Source organism: Ruditapes philippinarum, unplaced genomic scaffold, assembly GCF_026571515.1.
Source record: "Ruditapes philippinarum isolate M1 unplaced genomic scaffold, ASM2657151v2 ctg6959_1_1_1_1, whole genome shotgun sequence".
In the NCBI taxonomy this organism is placed as follows: domain Eukaryota; kingdom Metazoa; phylum Mollusca; class Bivalvia; order Venerida; family Veneridae; genus Ruditapes; species Ruditapes philippinarum.
The window spans coordinates 39,120-49,948 of record NW_026860817.1 but is presented as its reverse complement, the minus strand read 5'-3'; positions in this window follow the sequence as shown (position 1 = coordinate 49,948).

Genomic DNA, 10,829 nt, shown 5'->3' with positions numbered 1-10,829 from the left:
ACAAATTTGGGTTTTTCGGGGTTGGGGGGAAAGGAAAAAAACGGGGGAATTTTTAAAAATTCTGGAAAAAATTAAACATTTTAAGGTAAGGGAAAAAAAACCCTTTTTTTTCAAAAAAAATTTTCAGAATTTTAATTTTTTACTTTTTGCATCCATTTAGATTTGGGGGCGTATTTTTAAATTCCATTTAAAATTAAAGTGAAAGGGGAAAAAAAACCCCAACCGGAATAAAAAAATTAATTTAAAAATTTTTTGTTTTTAAAATAATCTAAATGTTTTAAAGGGAAAACCCGGTTTCTTTAAAGCAAACCTTTTTTGGTTTTTCCCCCCTCCGGGTTTTCGTTTAATTCCCTTTTGGGATGTATATGTAAAAGGGCTTTGCACGGAATAATGCTTTTAATGAAAATTTTGTTTTCCCAAAGGGGTAAAATGGTATACCAGGGGGGGAAAGGGGTTTTGGGAAAGGGAATTCCCCGGAGAAACGGGGAAAACCCCTTGGTTTCAAGGGATGGGGAGTTTTCACCGGAGGGGGAGCCCGGGATTAAGGGCTAAAGGGTTTTTGGTGGTTTTGAGGGGAAAACCTGGTAGTAAAGGAAAAGGGGTTGTTTGAAACATTTTTTTTTTGACGTCAGTTTAAATCATTTTTTTATGTTTAAAAGGATAAAAATTCTAATTTAGGCCATTAAATAAAGCAGAAAAATTTCAGGGTGGTTTTTTTTCTCACGAAAAAAAAATCTGTATTGTAACCCAAAGCACAAAAAAAATTTTTTTATTAATTTAAAACCCCCCCAAAAAAAAGAAACAGGGTTTTGGGACTGGAAAGGTATGTTTCTATTTAAAATTTTGTATATTGCTTGAAATTTAAAATGGTATATCTTTTAAAAAATTTTTATTTTTAAATAAAAAATTCCATTTAAATATTTTTGATGTCCCCCTTTAGATATCAAAATAATTATAAAATTTTTTAAATATTTTTGATGTAACATTAGAAAATGTAAATAACTATACACTTTAATATTTGATGTACACATAAGATAGGGGTTTAATAATTATCCATTTAATTTGTTGATGAAAATTATATTTTTGAAAATTTAAAAATAACTTTTAAATATTTTAAAATGTAAAAGTTAAAATATGTAAATAATAAAGTAATTTTAAAATGTTGAGGTACAATTATAGAAATTTTAAAGTAATCATTTAAATTTTTTGTTTATGTACACATTAGATATGTAAAAAATTATAAACATTTAAGGGTTTGTTTGTAAAATTTTTAAAGATTTTGTAAATAATAGAAAACATTTGATTTTTTGGGTTTGTACCCTTAAAAATTTTTTAAAAAATTTAAGAAAACACTTTTTGATTTGGGTTTATGTACACTTAAATATGTAAATTCGTAACATTTGTGTTTTGAGGGTACATTTAGATTTTGTAAAATAATACACTTTAATGTGTTGATGTTACTTAGATATGAAAATTAATCGAAACCTTTTAATGTGTTGATGTAACATTGATATGTAAATGTTTAAGTACACTTTTTAATATGTTATGTTTTAATTGATATGAAAATAATCAGTACACATTTAATATTTTTTGATGTTCACATTGATATGAAAAATAACCCAGAAACCAGTTGATATGTTTGATGTACAAAATTAAATATTTATAAAACCCAAGGTATAAAATTTTAATATGTTAATGTAACTTTTAAGAAAATGTATATTTTAAAAAATTTGGGAAAACGAAATTTTTAGTTTATCTTGTTTCCATATTTTACTTTTGCCCTAACATTTAAAGGTGAAAAAGGATCTTTTTACCCAAATGATCGGGGTTTTTTTGGGGCCAAATCAGAGGTAAAGGGGAGGTGAAGTGGGACTTCTGGTTTACGGGGAAAGGGGACGGTTCCCAGGACTCAGGGGTATGTTTTTAATATTTTTAAATTATCAAGGAAAAATAAATTTGTTTTGAAGATTTTTTTTAAAGTCTTGAAATAGAGTTAAAGTTAAAGAACAAGTAATAAAATTTTTTTATGGTTTTATAAAAAAAAAGAAAAAGGTAAATTTGAAATTTATCAATATTGTAAGTTTGAAAAAACCCATTATTTGGAAAAAATATTATAATTTACTTTTCTTTTAATTAAAGGGAGGTAATAAAAAATTTTTTTTTTTAAATTTTTCAAAGTCAAATTTTTAAATAAAAATTTGAATGCTAATATTATTTTAAATTTGGATTAATTTTAATTTTAGAAAAATATTTGGGGACAGTTTTTAAACAAAAATTTTTTGATGTTTAAAAAATTGTTTTGGGAACCCTTTTATTACGTGTTTACATATAAAAAAATTTTCACTAAAAGTTTTGTTGTTAAAAACCCTTAATTAAACAAAAGGGGGGGTTTAAGAAAATTTTTAAATGCAATACCAGGATTTTTTTTAAAATTTTAAGCCCAAAAAAAAATTTTCCCAAAAAGAGTTATAAAATTTTTTTTAAAAAAAAAGAACAAAAAAAAAGAAAACCCCACCCCCAAAACACTATTTATTTTTTTGTAAATTTCAAAAACAAAAAAGCAAAAAACCCCCCCACCCCAAACATACTTTTTTTTTTCTTGTGTTTTCAAATATGATTTTTTTTTTCAAAAAGGTAGGAAAGGGTACCTTTTTTTCCCCTGGTGAACCAAAGGTAGGGGGGGGTAAAATTGGTTTTTAAGGGAAGTTGGCAGATCCCGGTGAAACCCGGTTTTTAAGGGGCACAGTTTGGAGAAAAAGGGTTTTTCCCAAAATCCCAGGAGATGTTTGGCCCCAATGGGAGACCTGGAGAGCCAGGCAGCCCTTGGGTTGAGGGAATAAACCAGGTTTTAAATAGGAAAAGGAAAAGGAGGGATGTAAAAGGGGGTGACAGGTTTGAATTTGACAATAAGAAAAATTTAAAAATAGAAACTCTTTTTAAATTATTTTGGGTCTTAAGGTTTTTTAGATCGGCCTGTTACCCACCAATTTCCTGTTCAGAAAAAAGCCTTAAATTTTCACATGTAAAATTTTGGGATAGAACGGCAAATTATGAAACCTTTGGCATGGTTTAAAATTATTTTTTTTTATCCCTTGTTTAATTTTTCTAATTTTCAAAAAAAATTTAAAAAATTTTTTTATCAAAATTTTAAACAAATTTTTGGGGTTTTTGCTGTTTTAAATTATTTTTAAAAATTTTATATTTTGTATGTAGGGTTTTGAGGGGAGAGACCAGGAGGGTTTTTTTGGTTTAATTTAAATTTACCGGTTTAACGGGTGAGGGGTGGGTAAAACCAGGTTTCCCGAGGGGGTTGATGGTTTTCCCCGGGTTTGCCCCTTTGGAAAATGAGGGTTTTCCGGGTGCCCTTTTGGGTTTAAAAGGAAGGGAAAGGGGAATTTTAACATCTTAAAAATTTTAACCCTTGTTTGTATTACAGATTTGCCAAGCTTAAATTTTGGGAAAAGTCATTCTATGAAAAGGGTTTTTAAATTTAAAATAAAATGAGCTTCCTTTTGTAAAAATTCTGGTTAGTCGGGCAGCCTGCACGGGATATTCAGGTTCCAAGTTTTTAATTTTGGGTTTGGGGGTTTAGTCAACCAGCACAGTATAGGGTCATAGGGCAAATTTTCCCAGGAAACCTCAGGTCCCCTTCCCTTCCCTTTTGATTTCGGGGCCCTTTTTGTAAAATAACGGGAGTTGGTAAGCTAGCCGGTTTAGTTCCTCTTGAATGAACCCAAAAGTCTCTGGGGGAATTTTTTTCAAATCACGCTGTGGGGGGTTAAGTATTTAAAAGGTAAATTTGACCTTTAAACCCCTGGGTCTTTGATGGCCATAAATTTTTATACTTTTTGGGCCAAAGGTTTTATCATTTAGGTGAACAATAAAATAATTTTCTGCCCTGTTTTTTCCCCTGTAAGTTTTTTTTTCTTTGACTCAATTTAAACAAAAATTATGAAAAAATTTTGGATTTTTGGTTTTTTTTAAAAATTGTTAAATGTTTGAAATCCTGCGGGAAAACTGTTACAGTTTAAATTTCTTCTCACATAAAGCAGGAAAAATTACCCGTTTTTTCCATGGGGGAAATCAGCCTGTCTTAACATTCAAAATGTAAGGTATGTATTTTTAAATGAGGGTAATTTTCGGGCCAGCCCCAAGCCAATTTTACCCGCAAAAAAATTGTGCCCCGGGCTTGCTAAATAATGTTATTTTTTAGCCACCTGCACAAAGGGGACGGGGTGAGCTTTTGTGATGTTTTTTCTTTCCGGGTCCTTTCCTCCTGTCCTTTTCCGTCTGTGTCCCTTTCTCCTTTCTTTAAATTTTTTGGTTTGAAAAATGCCTCCCCTCATAAACCATGAAAATTTTTCTCCAAACGTAAAGGGAATGTTCTTTTGGGGTCATTTTAAAAATTTGGGTTCAAAAATTTTAATTTCCCAAATGCGAATTTGGGTTGCCAGGGGAACCCGAAAAAAATTTAAATTTTTTTTTTTAAACCAACCTAAAGACTAGAGCTTAGATTTTTTGGGGCTGAACATTTTCTAGTGATTTTCTAAAGTTTTTTAAAAATTTAAAAACCCCTTGGGTAAAATTTTGGCCCCGGCCAGGGGGTCTTTTGGTTTTTTCCCTTTATGTAAGTAAATAAAAAATTTTTTTTAATAATAAAAGGGGTAAGCTAAGATTTTGGGGCATGAAACATTTTCTAGTGAGTTTTACAAAGTTTTTTTCAAAAAACCCTAGGGGTCAAATTGGAAAAGGTGGGGAAAATAAAGGGCCCTCTTTCCCCTCTTTGTTTTATATTGTTTTCATTTAAAACTAGAAACCCAAAACAATTAAAGTTCAAAATTGAAAATATAGGTTTAACTTCTTTTGGTAAGAAAAGGAAAAAATTTTGTTTTAACTCATGTTTGATTTAAAAGCGGGAAAAAAGGGTTTAAACTTTTTTGGGTTTAATGGTTAAAATATTTTAAATTTAAAAATTTTTGGGTTTTAAAGGATTTAAGGGTAGGGATATTTTTACAGGAAAAAAGGGTTTTTCCAGGAGAGTCATCCCGGGGCCCCACCCAGGATAAAAGGGGAAAACCCGGGGGCCCCCCGGGGGGTTGGGGGGATTAAATTAGGTTTCCGGGGTAATAATGGCCCTTTCCGGGATTCCAGGTAAAGGAAAGGTTTAAAAGGAAAATGCTGGTTTAAAAAAAGGGGTTTTTGATGGCAGAGATGGAAAAAGGGTTTAAAAGGGAGGGGGGGCCCGAAAGGGTCCCCCGGAATGTTCGGGAAAACCCCAGGTAATTAAAGAAAATTTATCTTCTTATAGTCAGTTTATTACGGATTGAAAGCAATTTTATTTAAAACTTGGGAAAAAATTTAAAAAATATAAATTTTTTTGTATTGTCATGTTTAAAAAATAAGAAAAAAAAAATTAGCATATTTAACATTAGTTTAAACATATTTTTGAAATTCGGGTTTTTGAAGGGGGGACATGGTGAGCGGGGGCCCCCAGGAAAAACCAGGCCCCCAAAGGTAAGATGTGTTTAAAATGGAACCGGGGGGATAGAGGTTAGCTAATTATTATTCCCTTTATAAAAAAATTTCTCCAAGGGCAGGTGATTAATATGGCTGGTAATTAACTTGTAAACAAAATCATATCCCCCCCCACAGCCATAAACCCAAAATCTTGAAAGTTAAATTTTTCCTATTTTGGGATTTGTTTTGGGTTTAAACTTTGGAAAAAAACCAAAAAAATTGTTAAATTCCCCCAAAAAGAGAAATAAGTGGGGAAGCCTTGGCCATTGTTTCAAATGGGCAAAAAAGCAACATTTACATGTATTATAATTCATGGATTAAATTCTTACATGATTTATTACTTATAAAGGTTACCCCAGAGGAGGAGGATGGACTATCCAGGTTCTACCTGGACGAGAGGGTTTAGACGGTCTTAAAGGGGGAACCAAGGAAATGCTGGTTTTCCCAGGCAGAGATGGCTCCCAGGACAAGAATGGGGCATCAAGGCAGGAAAGGAATGTCAGGGGAAACCAGGATTTTCTGGAGAGGATGGAAGAGCAGGGGAACCAGGTTGCCCAGGGCTACCCTGGGGAAAATGGGACAACCAGGAGAATTTGGACGGTTCTTATTGACGGGGAACCAAGGTAACAATGAAAAGGCTTCCTAAATTTATTAAATTTAAATTAAAAAAAAATCAAGGAATAAGATCGATCAATTGGGGTTTTAGCAACCCGATTTAGCAATATTTTTATTTAGGGAATTTTTTTTTAAAAAAACGATAGTGATACTTTGTTAAACAAATACAACTTTTTAGTAATTTTAAAGTATATTGTTCTGTTAAACATAGTTTTAAATTATGTTGATAAGTATTTCGTATCATACGTGAAAAAAAATTTTCTCGGGGAAAAAATTTTTAATTAAATTTGAGATCATTTTGATATTAACTCTTATAAAATAGAATTACTGAAAAAATTTTCAAAATAAACCCCCCCCTTTCCCCTAAAAAAGGCCCCGGGCCTTTTGTTTGGGGGTAAACAACTTTCTATCTGTGAACTCTTTAAATTAAACCCAAAATTTTTTTAAATCTTCAAAATCCATAGAAATTTTAAAAAGTAAAAAAAAATTATGTAAAATTTTATGAATTTAAAAATTAAAAAATTTTTTTTTAATGTTATTACCCAAACTTTTTGCTAACACTAATGTATTTACAGTGAAATTTTTGATTTACGGAAAAACTGTGTGTTGTATATATATAGCCCCCGTTTTGTTGGAAGCCCCCGGGGGCGTTTAATAGGAATTTTACGTAAATCTATCAGCATTTTTTTTTTTTTTTTTTGCAGAAATATTTTATTAGAATATCAAAGTGTTTTCATTCTTTTGTTTTTATCAATATTTGAAATACTTTTGGAAAAATGTGCCCAATTTGTAGACCAAACCACTTTAACCCGTAACTATGTTAAATTCAAATGGGTTAGATAATGTTTAAAATTAAACTTATCATACTTTAAAAATTTTGTGTTAATTGTTGCAGGGCCGACCCGGATCTCCTGGAGTAGATGGTAGAGACGGACAAAATGGCTTCCCAGGGGCTTAAAGGTCGTCCCGGAGATTGGGCCTCCCGGGTAAAAAATACTGGTCATATTCCTTTTTTAATGAAAATTCAAAATTTTCATGTGGGGTTTTAGTTGAGGTCAGTTTTGTGTAGGAATTGGTAAATTTTGGAAAATTTTTTCGGGAAACCCCTTTTTAGATGGACTGAAATTTTAAAGTTTAATAAAAAAAAATGTTTTAAAATCGGAAAAAAAAAATGGTCTTTTTAATTTAATTTTTAATTTCCCTTGATAAAACCATGTTTTAAGGGAATTTTCCCTACCATTTTTTTTAAATTTATTAAACTGTTTTTTTAAAAATTTTGTTTTTTTTCAGGATTTGTTTGGAATAAAGAAAAAAGAAAATGGCTTTAATGGAAAGGAGGGGTGAAAAGGGGAACCGGGAAAAACCCGGGGTTTTTTAAAGGAGAAAGGGGAGAGGATGGTTCCCAGGTTTCCCCGGGGACAAAAGGGCGGGGAGTAATTTGATTTTTTAGTTTTTAAATTTTTAAAAAAACAAAAAGCAAATTTTTATGAGTTTTTTTGTTTTCTTTTTTTTTTTGTGTCCCTGTTAATTTTTGGGGAGCCCACATTTTGGGATAAATTTCCTCTGTCATCTGCCCTTTCTGCCCCAAGTTTAACATTTGGATACTTATTTTTTTAAATTTTATGTGTTGTGGGAAAACATCAAACAGGGCACTGTTTGTTGAACTGGTTAATTTTTGTGGGGGTATTTAAAGGCTTTTTTTAAATTTTTGTATTTTATCCCAGTATTGAAAAATTATTTTTTTTGGGACTGTTAGTTGTATTTGGTGAATGAAATTGGTTTATAAAATTTGAAACTGTAATTTACTGGTATAAAAATTTTTTGGGGGTTAAAATTTGATTAAAAATTTTTAATATGTCAAAATGTTTTTTAAATGGGATAGGGAGGGGCTTATTTGGCGCCGGGATTTGGGGTTTTTAAAGGGGAGAGCCGGGTTTAAAATGGTACCCCGGGTGAGCCTGGTCGTCGAGGGGGAAGTGGGGGAAGTTTGGTTTTCCCTGGCGTAAAGGGAATTTTTGGAATGGAAGGGAATAAAGGGTCCTCAGGTGAGAGGGGGATTTGGGTGGAAGAGGGGCGAAAAGGGGGAAAACCGGTTTACCCCGGTTTGCCGGGCCCTAATGGAAAAGAGGGTTTAGGGTTGGAGTACCAGGTTTTTCCCTGGATTTCCCGGGCTTATTGGTTAAAAAGGAAATCCCAAAGGTTTTCGTGAAAAATTTTTTAAAAAAAAAAACAAATTAGGTTATTTGTGTACATTTGAAAAGAAAACCAAACTTATTTTCTTTTTTTGATTAAAAGGGAAATTTAAAAATTTACAAAAATATTTGAAATTTGTTTGGGAAGGTAAAAGGGGTTTTTTGTTTAAATCAAAATTAATGTTTTTCAGAAATCAAAATTTTATTGGTTTTTTTTCCTGGAAAGAAACAAATTTTAAACGTTACAGTTTAAATGGGGGAATTTTGTTTTTAAAATGATACTTTTTAACAAAAATGAAAATTGGGTGACTTTTTTGGGTTTTTTTTTTAACAGCAAAATTAGTGGGGGGCTAAAAATTTTATTTTTCCCAATTAAGGGGGTTTTTAAATTGTTTTGTCAAACAAAAATTTTTTGTTTTCCCAATTGCGGGAGTTTTTAATTGTGTCGTTACGAAAATTATGTTTAAATTTCCGGGGGGTTTTTTAAATTTGGGTTTTCGTTTCAAACTAAAAATCTATGTTTCCCAATTTCCGGGATTATTTAATTTGTGTCGTTTAATCGAATTATGTTTCCCCGGGTTCGGGATTTTTATTTTAATTGGGTCGCTGTAAAATTAATTTTACTGAAATTTTTTTTATTATTTTGTTAAAAGGGGATGTGGTATGATGGTTTCCCCGGGACCCTGGGAAAACCCTGAAGGTAAAACCCCTATTCTTTTATTCAAATAACTTAAAAGGGGACTCACTGGGGTTTTTTTTTGGACATTTTGGGGATAGAAAATAATTCTGCTAATAGTCACACATAAAACAATTTTATCTTTAATTCTAAAATATATTTTCTTTTAAATATTTTTCCAAATTTTCCCCATTTAGTTAAAACACTTGATTTTGAAAGATTTGAAAATTTTAATTTTTTAATTTCTTGGCCCTTAGGGGAGTTTTTTTATGAAGCCCCTATCTCAAAATTAGAAATTTTTTTCTAAAAAAAAATTCAAAAATTCCCACACTTTTGTAAAAATTTTTTTTTAAGGGAAAAATTTAAAGGAAATGATATTTTGGGTTTAATAATTTTCGTAAGATAAGTTTAGGTAAGATATCTTTAGGTAATTAGTTTCTATTAAGATTAGGGAAGGACCTTTGGTAATGTTGATATATCTTTTGGCTCAACCATGTACATGTATGTCCATTATAATTATACTTAAGATGTATTAAGAAAAATGCTTCAGTGGACATTTGTTCCTTTAGAGAAATAATTAGTTTAAAAGTGATTTTAAATATATTATATTTGTGTTTATCACATAAATCATGGCGCAGGAGTGTAATAAAGCCATTTAATGGAAATAATATTATACTACTGGTCGGGGACCATCAACCGGACACTTTAGGGACATTTTTCCGTACAGATTTCATAATTTTTAACCTAGAGGCCAAACAATTTGACACAGTTCAGCTGGGTTATTCTCCTAACTAACAAACTAGTTTGTTTATTTCCGATTGTATTGACACTTATATCTGAGGCTCGACAAGGAGGGTTTCAAAGTTACCTAAATTGTCTACACTACAGTACCATGTGTCCGGACATATATGTACATGATGTGATTTAATTCAGATAAAAGCTTGGGTGTTTTGATTTTTGATTTGTATCATGATATGCAATATGTCAGCAACAAATGCTGAAGTTTTGGATATTCTATTATTCACTCTGCAAATGATTATAGCTGGAATATGAGGTCAGGCATTGCTTTCTTGACCCCCGAATTTCAACTTCAACATTCTTGAAATAGACATTAAAATATTACCATTTACGGAGGTTGAAATAAATCTATTTACTTAATTTTAAAAGAAACATGCACTTATTGTTGATAAAAAAGTGAGCGACAACCACTGAACAAAGAAAATACTAAGTTAAGCATTTTCAGGGCCGTCCGGGTTTGGTGGTTGTCCGGTTTTGGTGGTCCCCAACCAGTAGTGTATGTAATAGAAAGAGCATCGAATCATGAGGCTATCTGATTTGTACTCTTTTGTATCATAGTCCAACATAAAATCACGTTCCCTGTTGTCACAATATGAAAACCCAGAAAAAGTAACCAATGAACAAGCATCTGAATATGATATTTCTATCGCTTTCCCTTTCTCTGCCGTCACAATATGTAAACCCCAGCAAAAATGAGCCAATCAATAGGCATACTCTGGAGTGCGGGTAACTAATACCTGCACTCCAGTTAATGCACTGTGCATGTATATGTATACGATTTAACTCAGACACATTATCAACAGACAGGTCTCAAAACTATGATACAATAACACTTTGGTATGACATCATTTGCGTTATATATAAACATAGCGTGCTAATATTAGTGTTACACTATGGGCGAGTCAATGAAAAATAACTCTTTTTAAACAGTTATATATGTGACAAAAAGTATATTATATTCATGTAGATTCAATACTAAATTTATTGTAATCACCAGAGACTGGAATTCAACTAGTTCAATAAATTAAGTA